Raw genomic sequence first — 20428 nt, 5'->3', positions numbered from 1 at the left:
AAACAAAACATTGTAATCAAGTTTGCTGTGGTAAAAAATAAAAATTAAGTTAAAAATACCAACAAGAAGTAATGAGACATAAATTAAAGGGCTTTTTCCTCGCACATTCCATTCTAATTTACAACCTAGAACACCACTTCCAGTAAGGCTCTGTTGCCCTAGTAACCAGATTTGGTAAAGGAGAAATGCTGCCGCCTTGTGGCCGATTCCCGCAAGAGCAGCTTTTAACCCACAGCTAATGGTCACTTACCATTCACAAGGACTCAGGGCTGTAAAGGACACCTGCCCTCAAAATTGTGCTGAGATAGGGAATGGATAAAAAAAATTCAAAACAGGCAAAATTTTCAAGAAGATAGTATGAAGAGGTAAGTTTTACTCACTCTCTTTTTAAAGAAAGGAAAATGGATAAAAGCTCAACCTCAGGAATTATTAGACTCATGCAATCTAATCTACAAAAAGTTTTCAACTCGCACCAGTCGACTGACCATTGACAAAAAGTCTACAAACAATAAATGCTGAAGAGGTTTTAGAGAACTGTGTACCCTCTAGCTGCTGGTGAGATGTAAAAGGGTTAAACGCTAATAATGAGAACAGAAAGGAGCTGCGTTTAAAAGGAAAAATTGAGGTACCATTCAATCCAGCAGGCGCACCAATGGGCCTCTCACCTGAGAAGACCAGAATGAAGAAGACCCGGGCTGCCAAAGCTGCACTGCAGCCTTATTCACAATAGACAGGACAGTGAAGCAACCAAAATGTCCATCAACAGATGAAAGGATAAAGAAGAAGTGGTCCATGTACACAATGAATACTAGCCATGGAAAACAATGAAACACTGCTCTTTGAGGCACCATAGATGATCTTGGAGATAATCACAGAACATGAGGTAAGTCGGAAAGCAAAAGTCCTATATCCTATGATATCACTTAGAGGCGTTATCTAATAACTGACACAAAGGAACATATTTCCACAGAGAAAGTCAATCACAGACTTATTTAAAAAAATACTATGCTTATCTAAAAGGAAAGGTGGGGGGAATGGATAAATGAAGATTAGCATTACCATATGTATACAAACACATATTATACACATATATCAAAAAGACCGACCATACAGCAAGGAAGGTTTACGCAACACTCTGTAATAATTTACACGGGAAGAGGATCTCTACATAAATAGGTATATAGAATATGTAGATGAACCAGAGTGCGTATACCTTGGACAAGCAACATTCTAACCATTACCCCAATTGAAAAAATTAAAACCACGAACTAGGAGTAATGAGACATGAACTTATGGGGGGTTTTCCTGGCCCATTCCATTCAAATTTACAACCTAGGCAAACGACTTCCAGAACGGCTCTGCTGCCCTAGTACCCAGATTTGGGAATGGAGAAATGCTGCATCCTTGTGGCCGTTTCCCACAACAGCAGCTTTAAACCCACTGCAAAAGGTCACTAAATATTCACCAATTGCAGTGCTGTAAATGACACCTGCCCTCCAAAAAATACTGAGGTCGAAAATCGACCAAAAAATTCTAGAGTGCAACCTTCCAAAAAGGAAATTTGAAGAGGTATATTATACTCACACTTTTTTTCTTTTTTCTTTTAACAGAAAAGAAAAAGGCGTGGAAAAATGATGAATTGTAGGAATTTTTACAGACACGTAAACCCAAATTACAAAAACCTATCAGCTCACACCAGTCAGAATGACCATCAACAAAAATGCTGCAAACAATAAATGCTGACGTGATTGTGGAGAAATGCGTACCCTCGATTCTCAGGGGGACGTGGTAAGAGCCACTAATGAAAGCACAATTGAGGTGCCTTGAAAAGGTAAACGTTGAGCTACCATACCAGTCAATCAATCATACCCACTGCTGGGTCTATCACCTGAGAAAATGAAAATCAAAAATCACAGGCTGGCAATCCTGCACTCCAGCAATATTTACCATAGGCAACACTTGGAAGCAACGAAAATGTCCATCAACAGAGGAATGCACCAAGAAGAAGTGGTCCATGTACACAATGGAATATTAGCCATGGAAAACATTGAAGCACTGCTCTTCGAGGCACCATAGATGAGCCTGGAGATAATCACAAAACATGAAGTAGGTCGGAAAGCAAAAGGCCTACAGCCTATCTTATCACTTATGGCATTATCTAATAACTGACACAGATGAACAGATTTCCAAAGAGAAAGACACTCACAGGCTTAGAAAACAAACTATGCTCATCTAAAAGGAAAGGAGGGGGGGAAATTGAGAAATGAAGATTAGTGTTACTATACATATACAAATACATATTATATACATGTATCAAAAAGACCGAACATATAGCAAGGGAGGTCGACGGAACACTGGTATATTTTACATGGGAAGAGGATCTGTACGTTAATAGACATACATGATGTACAAATTAACCAGATTGTGTACACCTAGGACAAACAATATTCTAAACTTTACCCAGATTAAAAAAAATTTAAAAACCAAGAAGAAGTAATGAGACATAAACTTATGGGGATTTCTCCTGGCAAATTCCATTCTAATTTACAACCTATGACAATGACTTCCAGAAAGGCTCTGCTGCCCTAGTACCCAGATTGGGGCATGGAGAAATGCTACCTCCTTGTGGCCGTTTCCCACAACAGCAGCTTTGAACCCACTGCAAAAGGTCACTAAATTTTCACCAACTTGCAGTTCTGTAAATGACACCAGCCCTCCAGAAAATGTCTGGGGTCAAAAATCGACCAAAAAATTCAAAAGAGGGCAACCTTCGAAGAAGACAATTTCAAGAGCTCTATTGTACTCACGGTTTTTTCTTTTAAGAGAAAAGAAAAAGGCGTAGGAATATGATGAATTTTAAAAATTTTAATGACATGCATACCCATATTACAAAAACCTATCAGCTCACAGCAGTCAGAATGGCCATTAGGAAAAATGCTGCAAAAAATAAATGGTGAAGGGAGTGTGGAGAAATGCGTACCCTCGGTTGTAAGGGGGGGCATGTAAAGAGCCACTAATGAAAACACAATGTAGGTGCTTTGAAAAGGGAAACATTGAGCTACCAGTCAATCAATCACAACCGCTGCTTGGCCTATCACCTGAGAAAATGAGAATCAAAAAGTCACAGGCTGGCAAACCTGTACGCCAGCAAGATTTACCACAGCCAGCACTTGGAAGCCATGAAAATGTCCATCAACAGAGGAATGCACCAAGAAGAAGTGGTCCACGTACACAATGGACTATTACTCTAATAATAAATATAAATTAAATTTAAAAACAAACAAAAGCAAGGAGACATCAACATTTGTGGGTTTACCCGGGCACATTGCACTCTAATTTATAACCGAAGAACACCCCTGGCCGGTAGGTCTGTTTCCCTAGTACCAGCATGGGGAACGTAGAAAGGCTGCCGCTCTCTGGCCGTTACCTGCAAAAGCAGGTTTAAAGCCTGAGCGAACGGTCACTTCATGTGAACAAGTACTGCAGGGCTGTAAATGAAACCTGCCCTCAAAATGTCTTGAGGGAGATAACGGCCAAAATATTTCAAATGGTGACACATACTTTAAGAAAACACTTTGAAGAAATAAGCTCTAATCACAGCTGGAAAAATAAAAAGGACGTGTCTTAAAGCTCAATTTCAACGCATTATGAGACACATGCAAATTCAACCACAAAGAGGTATCAGCTCACACCACTCAGAATAACCATCAGCAAAAACTACAAAGAATAAATGCTGAAGGTGCTGGGAAGCAATACATACCCTCCACTTTAAGTGGGACGTAACCTGGAAAGAGCCACTAAGGAGAACAAAATAGAGGTGCCTTGAAAAGGTAAACATTGAGCTACCATATGATCCAGCAGACCTATTCCTGGACCTATAAACTAAGAAGACAGAATTGGAAGGACACAGGCACGCAAATCTGCATTGCATAGTATTACAATAGCCAAGATATGGAAGTAACCAAAAAGTCCAACGACAGATGGGTGGACAAAGAAAGCTGCTACCCGTACAGATGGAATATGAGCTAGTGAAAAAATGAAACAATGCCATTTGCAGCACCATAGATGAATCTAGAAGTAATCACACAATTGGAGTAAGTGAGAAAGCGAAAGACACATATCCTACCATATCACATATAGGTGTTACCTAAAAAATGATACAAACAGAGATATTTCCACAGAGAAACACTATCATAGATTCATTAAAAAAACTTATGGTTCACCATATGGAATGGTGTGAGGATTGGATACATTACCATATTGAGGTTAACAGAGAGATACATACACATATGAAATATATAATCACCAAAGACCTACGCAATGCCAAGAGAAGACTACTCAACATTGTGTCATAACCTACATGGGAAAAGGATCCGAAGAAGAACAGATATATGTATATGTGTGAAAGAACTACATCTTGCACACCTAGAACAAACAAAACATTGTAATCAAGTTTGCTGTGGTAAAAAATAAAAATTAAGTTAAAAATACCAACAAGAAGTAATGAGACATAAATTAAAGGGCTTTTTCCTCGCACATTCCATTCTAATTTACAACCTAGAACACCACTTCCAGTAAGGCTCTGTTGCCCTAGTAACCAGATTTGGTAAAGGAGAAATGCTGCCGCCTTGTGGCCGATTCCCGCAAGAGCAGCTTTTAACCCACAGCTAATGGTCACTTACCATTCACAAGGACTCAGGGCTGTAAAGGACACCTGCCCTCAAAATTGTGCTGAGATAGGGAATGGATAAAAAAAATTCAAAACAGGCAAAATTTTCAAGAAGATAGTATGAAGAGGTAAGTTTTACTCACTCTCTTTTTAAAGAAAGGAAAATGGATAAAAGCTCAACCTCAGGAATTATTAGACTCATGCAATCTAATCTACAAAAAGTTTTCAACTCGCACCAGTCGACTGACCATTGGCAAAAAGTCTACAAACAATAAATGCTGAAGAGGTTTTAGACAACTGTGTACCCTCTAGCTGCTGGTGAGATGTAAAAGGGTTAAACGCTAATAATGAGAACAGAAAGGAGCTGCGTTTAAAAGGAAAAATTGAGGTACCATTCAATCCAGCAGGCGCACCAATGGGCCTCTCACCTGAGAAGACCAGAATGAAGAAGACCCGGGCTGCCAAAGCTGCACTGCAGCCTTATTCACAATAGACAGGACAGTGAAGCAACCAAAATGTCCATCAACAGATGAAAGGATAAAGAAGAAGTGGTCCATGTACACAATGAATACTAGCCATGGAAAACAATGAAACACTGCTCTTTGAGGCACCATAGATGATCTTGGAGATAATCACAGAACATGAGGTAAGTCGGAAAGCAAAAGTCCTATATCCTATGATCTCACTTAGAGGCGTTATCTAATAACTGACACAAAGGAACATATTTCCACAGAGAAAGTCAATCACAGACTTATTAAAAAAAATACTATGCTTATCTAAAAGGAAAGGTGGGGGGAATGGATAAATGAAGATTAGCATTACCATATGTATACAAACACATATTATACACATATATCAAAAAGACCGACCATACAGCAAGGAAGGTTTACGCAACACTCTGTAATAATTTACCCGGGAAGAGGATCTCTCCATAAATAGGTATATAGAATATGTAGATGAACCAGAGTGCGTATACCTTGGACAAGCAACATTCTAACCATTACCCCAATTGAAAAAATCAAAACCACGAACTGGGAGTATTGAGACATGAACTTATGGGGGGTTTTCCTGGCCCATTCCATTCAAATTTACAACCTAGGCAAACGACTTCCAGAACGGCTCTGCTGCCCTAGTACTCAGATTTGGGAATGGAGAAATGCTGCATCCTTGTGGCCGTTTCCCACAACAGCAGCTTTAAACCCACTGCAAAAGGTCACTAAATATTCACCAATTGCAGTGCTGTAAATGACACCTGCCCTCCAAAGAATACTGAGGTCGAAAATCGACCAAAAAATTCTAGAGTGCAACCTTCCAAAAAGGAAATTTGAAGAGGTATATTATACTCACACATTTTTCTTTTTTCTTTTAACAGAAAAGAAAAAGGCGTGGAAAAATGATGAATTGTAGGAATTTTTACAGACACGTAAACCCAAATTACAAAAACCTATCAGCTCACACCAGTCAGAATGGCCATCAACAAAAATGCTGCAAACAATAAATGCTGACGTGATTGTGGAGAAATGCGTACCCTCGATTCTAAGGGGGACGTGGTAAGAGCCACTAATGAAAGCACAATTGAGGTGCCTTGAAAAGGTAAACGTTGAGCTACCATATCAGTCAATCAATCATACCCACTGCTGGGTCTATCACCTGAGAAAATGAAAATCAAAAATCACAGGCTGGCAATCCTGCACTCCAGCAATATTTACCATAGGCAACACTTGGAAGCAACGAAAATGTCCATCAACAGAGGAATGCACCCAGAAGAAGTGGTCCATGTACACAATGGAATATTAGCCATGGAAAACATTGAAGCACTGCTCTTCGAGGCACCATAGATGAGCCTGGAGATAATCACAAAACATGAAGTAGGTCGGAAGGCAAAAGGCCTACAGCCTATATTATCACTTATGGCATTATCTAATAACTGACACAGATGAACAGATTTCCAAAGAGAAAGACACTCACAGGCTTAGAAAACAAACTATGCTCATCTAAAAGGAAAGGAGGGGGGGAAATTGAGAAATGAAGATTAGTGTTACTATACATATACAAATACATATTATATACATGTATCAAAAAGACCGAACATATAGCAAAGGAGGTCGACGGAACACTGGTATATTTTACATGGGAAGAGGATCTGTACGTTAATAGACATACATGATGTACAAATGAACCAGATTGTGTACACCTAGGACAAACAATATTCTAAACTTTACCCAGATTAAAAAAATTTTAAAAACCAAGAAGAAGTAATGAGACATAAACTTATGGGGATTTCTCCTGGCAAATTCCATTCTAATTTACGACCTAGGACAATGACTTCCAGAAAGGCTCTGCTGCCCTAGTACCCAGATTGGGGCATGGAGAAATGCTACCTCCTTGTGGCCGTTTCCCACAACAGCAGCTTTGAACCCACTGCAAAAGGTCACTAAATTTTCACCAACTTGCAGTTCTGTAAATGACACCAGCCCTCCAGAAAATGTCTGGGGTCAAAAATCGACCAAAAAATTCAAAAGAGGGCAACCTTCGAAGAAGACAATTTCAAGAGCTCTATTGTACTCACGGTTTTTTCTTTTAAGAGAAAAGAAAAAGGCGTAGGAATATGATGAATTTTAAAAATTTTAATGACATGCATACCCATATTACAAAAACCTATCAGCTCACAGCAGTCAGAATGGCCATTAGGAAAAATGCTGCAAAAAATAAATGGTGAAGGGTGTGTGGAGAAATGCGTACCCTCGGTTGTAAGGGGGGGCATGTAAAGAGCCACTAATGAAAACACAATGTAGGTGCTTTGAAAAGGGAAACATTGAGCTACCAGTCAATCAATCACAACCGCTGCTTGGCCTATCACCTGAGAAAATGAGAATCAAAAAGTCACAGGCTGGCAAACCTGTACGCCAGCAAGATTTACCACAGCCAGCACTTTGAAGCCATGAAAATGTCCATCAACAGAGGAATGCACCAAGAAGAAGTGGTCCACGTACACAATGGACTATTACTCTAATAATAAATAGAAATTAAATTTAAAAACAAACAAAAGCAAGGAGACATCAACATTTGTGGGTTTACCCGGGCACATTGCACTCTAATTTATAACCGAAGAACACCCCTGGCCGGTAGGTCTGTTTCCCTAGTACCAACATGGGGAACGTAGAAAGGCTGCCGCTCTCTGGCCGTTACCTGCAAAAGCAGGTTTAAAGCCTGAGCGAACGGTCACTTCATGTGAACAAGTACTGCAGGGCTGTAAATGAAACCTGCCCTCAAAATGTCTTGAGGGAGATAACGGCCAAAATATTTCAAATGGTGACACATACTTTAAGAAAACACTTGGAAGAAATAAGCTCTAATCACAGCTGGAAAAATAAAAAGGACGTGTCTTAAAGCTCAATTTCAACGCATTATGAGACACATGCAAATTCAACCACAAAGAGGTATCAGCTCACACCACTCAGAATAACCATCAGCAAAAACTACAAAGAATAAATGCTGAAGGTGCTGGGAAGCAATACATACCCTCCACTTTAAGTGGGACGTAACCTGGAAAGAGCCACTAAGGAGAACAAAATAGAGGTGCCTTGAAAAGGTAAACATTGAGCTACCATATGATCCAGCAGACCTATTCCTGGACCTATAAACTAAGAAGACAGAATTGGAAGGACACAGGCACGCAAATCTGCATTGCATAGTATTACAATAGCCAAGATATGGAAGTAACCAAAAAGTCCAACGACAGATGGGTGGACAAAGAAAGCTGCTACCCGTACAGATGGAATATGAGCTAGTGAAAAAATGAAACAATGCCATTTGCAGCACCATAGATGAGTCTAGAAGTAATCACGCAACTTGGAGTAAGTGAGAAAGCGAAAGACACATATCCTACCATAGCACATATAGGTGTTACCTAAAAAATGATACAAACAAAGATATTTCCACAGAGAAACACTATCATAGATTCATTAAAAAAACTTATGGTTCACCATATGGAATGGTGTGAGGATTGGATACATTACCATATTGAGGTTAACAGAGAGATACATACACATATGAAATATATAATCACCAAAGACCTACGCAATACCAAGAGAAGACTACTCAACATTGTGTCATAACCTACATGGGAAAAGGATCCGAAGAAGAACAGATATATGTATATGTGTGAAAGAACCACATCTTGCACACCTAGAACAAACAAAACATTGTAATCAAGTTTGCTGTGGTAAAAAATAAAAATTAAGTTAAAAATACCAACAAGAAGTAATGAGACATAAATTAAAGGGCTGTTTCCTCGCACATTCCATTCTAATTGACAACCTAGAACACCACTTCCAGTAAGGCTCTGTTGCCCTAGTAACCAGATTTGGTAAAGGAGAAATGCTGCCGCCTTGTGGCCGATTCCCGCAAGAGCAGCTTTTAACCCACAGCTAATGGTCACTTACCATTCACAAGGACTCAGGGCTGTAAAGGACACCTGCCCTCAAAATTGTGCTGAGGTAGGGAATGGATAAAAAAATTCAAAACAGGCAAAATTTTCAAGAAGATAGTATGAAGAGGTAAGTTTTACTCACTCTCTTTTTAAAGAAAGGAAAATGGATAAAAGCTCAACCTCAGGAATTAGTAGACTCATGCAATCTAATCTACAAAAAGTTTTCAACTCGCACCAGTCGACTGACCATTGGCAAAAAGTCTACAAACAATAAATGCTGAAGAGGTTTTAGACAACTGTGTACCCTCTAGCTGCTGGTGAGATGTAAAAGGGTTAAACGCTAATAATGAGAACAGAAAGGAGCTGCGTTTAAAAGGAAAAATTGAGGTACCATTCAATCCAGCAGGCGCACCAATGGGCCTCTCACCTGAGAAGACCAGAATGAAGAAGACCCGGGCTGCCAAAGCTGCACTGCAGCCTTATTCACAATAGACAGGACAGTGAAGCAACCAAAATGTCCATCAACAGATGAAAGGGTAAAGAAGAAGTGGTCCATGTACACAATGAATACTAGCCATGGAAAACAATGAAACACTGCTCTTTGAGGCACCATAGATGATCTTGGAGATAATCACAGAACATGAGGTAAGCCGGAAAGCAAAAGTCCTATATCCTATGATATCACTTAGAGGCGTTATCTAATAACTGACACAAAGGAACATATTTCCACAGAGAAAGTCAATCACAGACTTATTAAAAAAAATACTATGCTTATCTAAAAGGAAAGGTGGGGGTAATGGATAAATGAAGATTAGCGTTACCATATGTATACAAACACATATTATACACATATATCAAAAAGACCGACCATACAGCAAGGAGGGTTTACGCAACACTCTGTAATAATTTACACGGGAAGAGGATCTCTACATAAATAGGTATATAGAATATGTAGATGAACCAGAGTGCATATACCTTGGACAAGCAACATTCTAACCTTTACCCCAATTGAAAAAATTAAAACCACGAACTAGGAGTAATGAGACATGAACTTATGGGGGGTTTTCCTGGCCCATTCCATTCAAATTTACAACCTAGGCAAACGACTTCCAGAACGGCTCTGCTGCCCTAGTACCCAGATTTGGGAATGGAGAAATGCTGCATCCTTGTGGCCGTTTCCCACAACAGCAGCTTTAAACCCACTGCAAAAGGTCACTAAATATTCACCAATTGCAGTGCTGTAAATGACACCTGCCCTCCAAAAAATACTGAGGTCGAAAATCGACCAAAAATTTCTAGAGTGCAACCTTCCAAAAAGGAAATTTGAAGAGGTATATTATACTCACACTTTTTTTCTTTTTTCTTTTAACAGAAAAGAAAAAGGCGTGGAAAAATGATGAATTGTAGGAATTTTTACAGACACGTAAACCCAAATTACAAAAACCTATCAGCTCACACCAGTCAGAATGGCCATCAACAAAAATGCTGCAAACAATAGATGCTGACGTGATTGTGGAGAAATGCGTACCCTCGATTCTAAGGGGGACGTGGTAAGAGCCACTAATGAAAGCACAATTGAGGTGCCTTGAAAAGGTAAACGTTGAGCTACCATACCAGTCAATCAATCATACCCACTGCTGGGTCTATCACCTGAGAAAATGAAAATCAAAAATCACAGGCTGGCAATCCTGCACTCCAGCAATATTTACCATAGGCAACACTTGGAAGCAACGAAAATGTCCATCAACAGAGGAATGCACCAAGAAGAAGTGGTCCATGTACACAATGGAATATTAGCCATGGAAAACATTGAAGCACTGCTCTTCGAGGCACCATAGATGAGCCTGGAGATAATCACAAAACATGAAGTAGGTCGGAAAGCAAAAGGCCTACAGCCTATCTTATCACTTATGGCATTATCTAATAACTGACACAGATGAACAGATTTCCAAAGAGAAAGACACTCACAGGCTTAGAAAACAAACTATGCTCATCTAAAAGGAAAGGAGGGGGGGAAATTGAGAAATGAAGATTAGTGTTACTATACATATACAAATACATATTATATACATGTATCAAAACGACCGAACATATAGCAAGGGAGGTCGACGGAACACTGGTATATTTTACATGGGAAGAGGATCTGTACGTTAATAGACATACATGATGTACAAATGAACCAGATTGTGTACACCTAGGACAAACAATATTCTAAACTTTACCCAGATTAAAAAAATTTTAAAAACCAAGAAGAAGTAATGAGACATAAACTTATGGGGATTTCTCCTGGCAAATTCCATTCTAATTTACAACCTAGGACAATGACTTCCAGAAAGGCTCTGCTGCCCTAGTACCCAGATTGGGGCATGGAGAAATGCTACCTCCTTGTGGCCGTTTCCCACAACAGCAGCTTTGAACCCACTGCAAAAGGTCACTAAATTTTCACCAACTTGCAGTTCTGTAAATGACACCAGCCCTCCAGAAAATGTCTGGGGTCAAAAATCGACCAAAAAATTCAAAAGAGGGCAAGCTTCGAAGAAGACAATTTCAAGAGCTCTATTGTACTCACGGTTTTTTCTTTTAAGAGAAAAGAAAAAGGCGTAGGAATATGATGAATTTCAAAAATTTTAATGACATGCATACCCATACTACAAAAACCTATCAGCTCACAGCAGTCAGAATGGCCATTAGGAAAAATGCTGCAAAAAATAAATGGTGAAGGGAGTGTGGAGAAATGCGTACCCTCGGTTGTAAGGGGGGGCATGTAAGGAGCCACTAATGAAAACACAATGTAGGTGCTTTGAAAAGGGAAACATTGAGCTACCAGTCAATCAATCACAACCGCTGCTTGGCCTATCACCTGAGAAAATGAGAATCAAAAAGTCACAGGCTGGCAAACCTGTACGCCAGCAAGATTTACCACAGCCAGCACTTGGAAGCCATGAAAATGTCCATCAACAGAGGAATGCACCAAGAAGAAGTGGTCCACGTACACAATGGACTATTACTCTAATAATAAATAGAAATTAAATTTAAAAACAAACAAAAGCAAGGAGACATCAACATTTGTGGGTTTACCCGGGCACATTGCACTCTAATTTATAACCGAAGAACACCCCTGGCCGGTAGGTCTGTTTCCCTAGTACCAGCATGGGGAACGTAGAAAGGCTGCCGCTCTCTGGCCGTTACCTGCAAAAGCAGGTTTAAAGCCTGAGCGAACGGTCACTTCATGTGAACAAGTACTGCAGGGCTGTAAATGAAACCTGCCCTCAAAATGTCTTGAGGGAGATAACGGCCAAAATATTTCAAATGGTGACACATACTTTAAGAAAACACTTGGAAGAAATAAGCTCTAATCACAGCTGGAAAAATAAAAAGGACGTGTCTTAAAGCTCAATTTCAACGCATTATGAGACACATGCAAATTCAACCACAAAGAGGTATCAGCTCACACCACTCAGAATAACCATCAGCAAAAACTACAAAGAATAAATGCTGAAGGTGCTGGGAAGAAATACATACCCTCCACTTTAAGTGGGACGTAACCTGGAAAGAGCCACTAAGGAGAACAAAATAGAGGTGCCTTGAAAAGGTAAACATTGAGCTACCATATGATCCAGCAGACCTATTCCTGGACCTATAAACTAAGAAGACAGAATTGGAAGGACACAGGCACGCAAATCTGCATTGCATAGTATTACAATAGCCAAGATATGGAAGTAACCAAAAAGTCCAACGACAGATGGGTGGACAAAGAAAGCTGCTACCCGTACAGATGGAATATGAGCTAGTGAAAAAATGAAACAATGCCATTTGCAGCACCATAGATGAGTCTAGAAGTAATCACGCAACTTGGAGTAAGTGAGAAAGCGAAAGACACATATCCTACCATATCACATATAGGTGTTACCTAAAAAATGATACAAACAAAGATATTTCCACAGAGAAACACTATCATAGATTCATTAAAAAAACTTATGGTTCACCATATGGAATGGTGTGAGGATTGGATACATTACCATATTGAGGTTAACAGAGAGATACATACACATATGAAATATATAATCACCAAAGACCTACGCAATACCAAGAGAAGACTACTCAACATTGTGTCATAACCTACATGGGAAAAGGATCCGAAGAAGAACAGATATATGTATATGTGTGAAAGAACCACATCTTGCACACCTAGAACAAACAAAACATTGTAATCAAGTTTGCTGTGGTAAAAAATAAAAATTAAGTTAAAAATACCAACAAGAAGTAATGAGACATAAATTAAAGGGCTTTTTCCTCGCACATTCCATTCTAATTTACAACCTAGAACACCACTTCCAGTAAGGCTCTGTTGCCCTAGTAACCAGATTTGGTAAAGGAGAAATGCTGCCGCCTTGTGGCCGATTCCCGCAAGAGCAGCTTTTAACCCACAGCTAATGGTCACTTACCATTCACAAGGACTCAGGGCTGTAAAGGACACCTGCCCTCAAAATTGTGCTGAGATAGGGAATGGATAAAAAATAATTCAAAACAGGCAAAATTTTCAAGAAGATAGTATGAAGAGGTAAGTTTTACTCACTCTCTTTTTAACGAAAGGAAAATGGATAAAAGCTCAACCTCAGGAATTATTAGACTCATGCAATCTAATCTACAAAAAGTTTTCAACTCGCACCAGTCGACTGACCATTGGCAAAAAGTCTGCAAACAATAAATGCTGAAGAGGTTTTAGAGAACTGTGTACCCTCTAGCTGCTGGTGAGATGTAAAAGGGTTAAACGCTAATAATGAGAACAGAAAGGAGCTGCGTTTAAAAGGAAAAATTGAGGTACCATTCAATCCAGCAGGCGCACCAATGGGCCTCTCACCTGAGAAGACCAGAATGAAGAAGACCCGGGCTGCCAAAGCTGCACTGCAGCCTTATTCACAATAGACAGGACAGTGAAGCAACCAAAATGTCCATCAACAGATGAAAGGATAAAGAAGAAGTGGTCCATGTACACAATGAATACTAGCCATGGAAAACAATGAAACACTGCTCTTTGAGGCACCATAGATGATCTTGGAGATAATCACAGAACATGAGGTAAGTCGGAAAGCAAAAGTCCTATATCCTATGATATCACTTAGAGGCGTTATCTAATAACTGACACAAAGGAACATATTTCCACAGAGAAAGTCAATCACAGACTTATTAAAAAAAATACTATGCTTATCTAAAAGGAAAGGTGGGGGGAATGGATAAATGAAGATTAGCATTACCATATGTATACAAACACATATTATACACATATATCAAAAAGACCGACCATACAGCAAGGAAGGTTTACGCAACACTCTGTAATAATTTACCCGGGAAGAGGATCTCTACATAAATAGGTATATAGAATATGTAGATGAACCAGAGTGCGTATACCTTGGACAAGCAACATTCTAACCATTACCCCAATTGAAAAAATCAAAACCACGAACTGGGTGTAATGAGACATGAACTTATGGGGGGTTTTCCTGGCCCATTCCATTCAAATTTACAACCTAGGCAAACGACTTCCAGAACGGCTCTGCTGCCCTAGTACCCAGATTTGGGAATGGAGAAATGCTGCATCCTTGTGGCCGTTTCCCACAACAGCAGCTTTAAACCCACTGCAAAAGGTCACTAAATATTCACCAATTGCAGTGCTGTAAATGACACCTGCCCTCCAAAAAATACTGAGGTCGAAAATCGACCAAAAAATTCTAGAGTGCAACTTTCCAAAAAGGAAATTTGAAGAGGTATATTATACTCACACATTTTTCTTTTTTCTTTTAACAGAAAAGAAAAAGGCGTGGAAAAATGATGAATTGTAGGAATTTTTACAGACACGTAAACCCAAATTACAAAAACCTATCAGCTCACACCAGTCAGAATGGCCATCAACAAAAATGCTGCAAACAATAAATGCTGACGTGATTGTGGAGAAATGCGTACCCTCGATTCTAAGGGGGACGTGGTAAGAGCCACTAATGAAAGCACAATTGAGGTGCCTTGAAAGGGTAAACTTTGAGCTACCATACCAGTCAATCAATCATACCCACTGCTGGGTCTATCACCTGAGAAAATGAAAATCAAAAATCACAGGCTGGCAATCCTGCACTCCAGCAATATTTACCATAGGCAACACTTGGAAGCAACGAAAATGTCCATCAACAGAGGAATGCACCAAGAAGAAGTGGTCCATGTACACAATGGAATATTAGCCATGGAAAACATTGAAGCGCTGCTCTTCGAGGCACCATAGATGAGCCTGGAGATAATCACAAAACATGAAGTAGGTCGGAAAGCAAAAGGCCTACAGCCTATCTTATCACTTATGGCATTATCTAATAACTGACACAGATGAACAGATTTCCAAAGAGAAAGACACTCACAGGCTTAGAAAACAAACTATGCTCATCTAAAAGGAAAGGAGGGGGGGAAATTGAGAAATGAAGATTAGTGTTACTATACATATACAAATACATATTATATACATGTGTCAAAAAGACCGAACATATAGCAAGGGAGGTCGACGGAACACTGGTATATTTTACATGGGAAGAGGATCTGTACGTTAATAGACATACATGATGTACAAATGAACCAGATTGTGTACACCTAGGACAAACAATATTCTAAACTTTACCCAGATTAAAAAAAATTTAAAAACCAAGAAGAAGTAATGAGACATAAACTTATGGGGATTTCTCCTGGCAAATTCCATTCTAATTTACGACCTAGGACAATGACTTCCAGAAAGGCTCTGCTGCCCTAGTACCCAGATTGGGGCATGGAGAAATGTTACCTCCTTGTGGCCGTTTCCCACAACAGCAGCTTTGAACCCACTGCAAAAGGTCACTAAATTTTCACCAACTTGCAGTTCTGTAAATGACACCAGCCCTCCAGAAAATGTCTGGGGTCAAAAATCGACCAAAAAATTCAAAAGAGGGCAAGCTTCGAAGAAGACAATTTCAAGAGCTCTATTGTACTCACGGTTTTTTCTTTTAAGAGAAAAGAAAAAGGCGTAGGAATATGATGAATTTCAAAAATTTTAATGACATGCATACCCATACTACAAAAACCTATCAGCTCACAGCAGTCAGAATGGCCATTAGGAAAAATGCTGCAAAAAATAAATGGTGAAGGGAGTGTGGAGAAATGCGTACCCTCGGTTGTAAGGGGGGGCATGTAAAGAGCCACTAATGAAAACACAATGTAGGTGCTTTGAAAAGGGAAACATTGAGCTACCAGTCAATCAATCACAACCGCTGCTTGGCCTATCACCTGAGAAAATGTGAATCAAAAAGTCACAGGCTGGCAAACCTGTACGCCAGCAAGATTTACCACAGCCAGCACTTGGAAGCCATGAAAATGTCCATCAACAGAGGAATGCACCAAGAAGAAGTGGTCCACGTACACAATGGACTATTACTCTAATAATAAATAGAAATTAAATTTAAAAACAAACAAAAGCAAGGAGACATCAACATTTGTGGGTTTACCCGGGCACATTGCACTCTAATTTATAACCGAAGAACACCCCTGGCCGGTAGGTCTGTTTCCCTAGTCCCAGCATGGGGAACGTAGAAAGGCTGCCGCTCTCTGGCCGTTACCTGCAAAAGCAGGTTTAAAGCCTGAGCGAACGGTCACTTCATGTGAACAAGTACTGCAGGGCTGTAAATGAAACCTGCCCTCAAAATGTCTTGAGGGAGATAACGGCCAAAATATTTCAAATGGTGACACATACTTTAAGAAAACACTTGGAAGAAATAAGCTCTAATCACAGCTGGAAAAATAAAAAGGACGTGTCTTAAAGCTCAATTTCAACGCATTATGAGACACATGCAAATTCAACCACAAAGAGGTATCAGCTCACACCACTCAGAATAACCATCAGCAAAAACTACAAAGAATAAATGCTGAAGGTGCTGGGAAGAAATACATACCCTCCACTTTAAGTGGGACGTAACCTGGAAAGAGCCACTAAGGAGAACAAAATAGAGGTGCCTTGAAAAGGTAAACATTGAGCTACCATATGATCCAGCAGACCTATTCCTGGACCTATAAACTAAGAAGACAGAATTGGAAGGACACAGGCACGCAAATCTGCATTGCATAGTATTACAATAGCCAAGATATGGAAGTAACCAAAAAGTCCAATGACAGATGGGTGGACAAAGAAAGCTGCTACCCGTACAGATGGAATATGAGCTAGTGAAAAAATGAAACAATGCCATTTGCAGCACCATAGATGAGTCTAGAAGTAATCACGCAACTTGGAGTAAGTGAGAAAGCGAAAGACACATATCCTACCATATCACATATAGGTGTTACCTAAAAAATGATACAAACAAAGATATTTCCACAGAGAAACACTATCATAGATTCATTAAAAAAACTTATGGTTCACCATATGGAATGGTGTGAGGATTGGATACATTACCATATTGAGGTTAACAGAGAGATACATACACATATGAAATATATAATCACCAAAGACCTACGCAATACCAAGAGAAGACTACTCAACATTGTGTCATAACCTACATGGGAAAAGGATCCGAAGAAGAACAGATATATGTATATGTGTGAAAGAACCACATCTTGCACACCTAGAACAAACAAAACATTGTAATCAAGTTTGCTGTGGTAAAAAATAAAAATTAAGTTAAAAATACCAACAAGAAGTAATGAGACATAAATTAAAGGGCTTTTTCCTCGCACATTCCATTCTAATTTACAACCTAGAACACCACTTCCAGTAAGGCTCTGTTGCCCTAGTAACCAGATTTGGTAAAGGAGAAATGCTGCCGCCTTGTGGCCGATTCCCGCAAGAGCAGCTTTTAACCCACAGCTAATGGTCACTTACCATTCACAAGGACTCAGGGCTGTAAAGGACACCTGCCCTCAAAATTGTGCTGAGATAGGGAATGGATAAAAAATAATTCAAAACAGGCAAAATTTTCAAGAAGATAGTATGAAGAGGTAAGTTTTACTCACTCTCTTTTTAAAGAAAGGAAAATGGATAAAAGCTCAACCTCAGGAATTATTAGACTCATGCAATCTAATCTACAAAAAGTTTTCAACTCGCACCAGTCGACTGACCATTGGCAAAAAGTCTGCAAACAATAAATGCTGAAGAGTTTTTAGAGAACTGTGTACCCTCTAGCTGCTGGTGAGATGTAAAAGGGTTAAACGCTAATAATGAGAACAGAAAGGAGCTGCGTTTAAAAGGAAAAATTGAGGTACCATTCAATCCAGCAGGCGCACCAATGGGCCTCTCACCTGAGAAGACCAGAATGAAGAAGACCCGGGCTGCCAAAGCTGCACTGCAGCCTTATTCACAATAGACAGGACAGTGAAGCAACCAAAATGTCCATCAACAGATGAAAGGATAAAGAAGAAGTGGTCCATGTACACAATGAATACTAGCCATGGAAAACAATGAAACACTGCTCTTTGAGGCACCATAGATGATCTTGGAGATAATCACAGAACATGAGGTAAGTCGGAAAGCAAAAGTCCTATATCCTATGATATCACTTAGAGGCGTTATCTAATAACTGACACAAAGGAACATATTTCCACAGAGAAAGTCAATCACAGACTTATTAAAAAAAATACTATGCTTATCTAAAAGGAAAGGTGGGGGGAATGGATAAATGAAGATTAGCATTACCATATGTATACAAACACATATTATACACATATATCAAAAAGACCGACCATACAGCAAGGAAGGTTTACGCAACACTCTGTAATAATTTACCCGGGAAGAGGATCTCTACATAAATAGGTATATAGAATATGTAGATGAACCAGAGTGCGTATACCTTGGACAAGCAACATTCTAACCATTACCCCAATTGAAAAAATCAAAACCACGAACTGGGTGTAATGAGACATGAACTTATGGGGGGTTTTCCTGGCCCATTCCATTCAAATTTACAACCTAGGCAAACGACTTCCAGAACGGCTCTGCTGCCCTAGTACCCAGATTTGGGAATGGAGAAATGCTGCATCCTTGTGGCCGTTTCCCCCAACAGCAGCTTTAAACCCACTGCAAAAGGTCACTAAATATTCACCAATTGCAGTGCTGTAAATGACACCTGCCCTCCAAAAAATACTGAGGTCGAAAATCGACCAAAAAATTCTAGAGTGCAACTTTCCAAAAAGGAAATTTGAAGAGGTATATTATACTCACACATTTTTCTTTTTTCTTTTAACAGAAAAGAAAAAGGCGTGGAAAAATGATGAATTGTAGGAATTTTTACAGACACGTAAACCCAAATTACAAAAACCTATCAGCTCACACCAGTCAGAATGGCCATCAACAAAAATGCTGCAAACAATAAATGCTGACGTGATTGTGGAGAAATGCGTACCCTCGATTCTAAGGGGGACGTGGTAAGAGCCACTAATGAAAGCACAATTGAGGTGCCTTGAAAGGGTAAACTTTGAGCTACCATACCAGTCAATCAATCATACCCACTGCTGGGTCTATCACCTGAGAAAATGAAAATCAAAAATCACAGGCTGGCAATCCTGCACTCCAGCAATATTTACCATAGGCAACACTTGGAAGCAACGAAAATGTCCATCAACAGAGGAATGCACCAAGAAGAAGTGGTCCATGTACACAATGGAATATTAGCCATGGAAAACATTGAAGCACTGCTCTTCGAGGCACCATAGATGAGCCTGGAGATAATCACAAAACATGAAGTAGGTCGGAAAGCAAAAGGCCTACAGCCTATATTATCTCTTATGGCATTATCTAATAACTGACACAGATGAACAGATTTCCAAAGAGAAAGACACTCACAGGCTTAGAAAACAAACTATGCTCATCTAAAAGGAAAGGAGGGGGGGAAATTGAAAAATGAAGATTAGTGTTACTATACATATACAAATACATATTATATACATGTATCAAAAAGACCGAACATATAGCAAGGGAGGTCGACGGAACACTGGTATATTTTACATGGGAAGAGGATCTGTACGTTAATAGACATACATGATGTACAAATGAACCAGATTGTGTACACCTAGGACAAACAATATTCTAAACTTTACCCAGATTAAAAAAAATTTAAAAACCAAGAAGAAGTAATGAGACATAAACTTATGGGGATTTCTCCTGGCAAATTCCATTCTAATTTACAACCTAGGACAATGACTTCCAGAAAGGCTCTGCTGCCCTAGTACCCAGATTGGGGCATGGAGAAATGCTACCTCCTTGTGGCCGTTTCCCACAACAGCAGCTTTGAACCCACTGCAAAAGGTCACTAAATTTTCACCAACTTGCAGTTCTG

The sequence above is a fragment of the Eschrichtius robustus genome, chromosome 8, assembly GCF_028021215.1.
Source record: "Eschrichtius robustus isolate mEscRob2 chromosome 8, mEscRob2.pri, whole genome shotgun sequence".
Lineage (NCBI taxonomy): Eukaryota > Metazoa > Chordata > Mammalia > Artiodactyla > Eschrichtiidae > Eschrichtius > Eschrichtius robustus.
The sequence above is the reverse complement of the archived record's forward strand: the minus strand, read 5'-3'. Positions refer to the sequence as shown.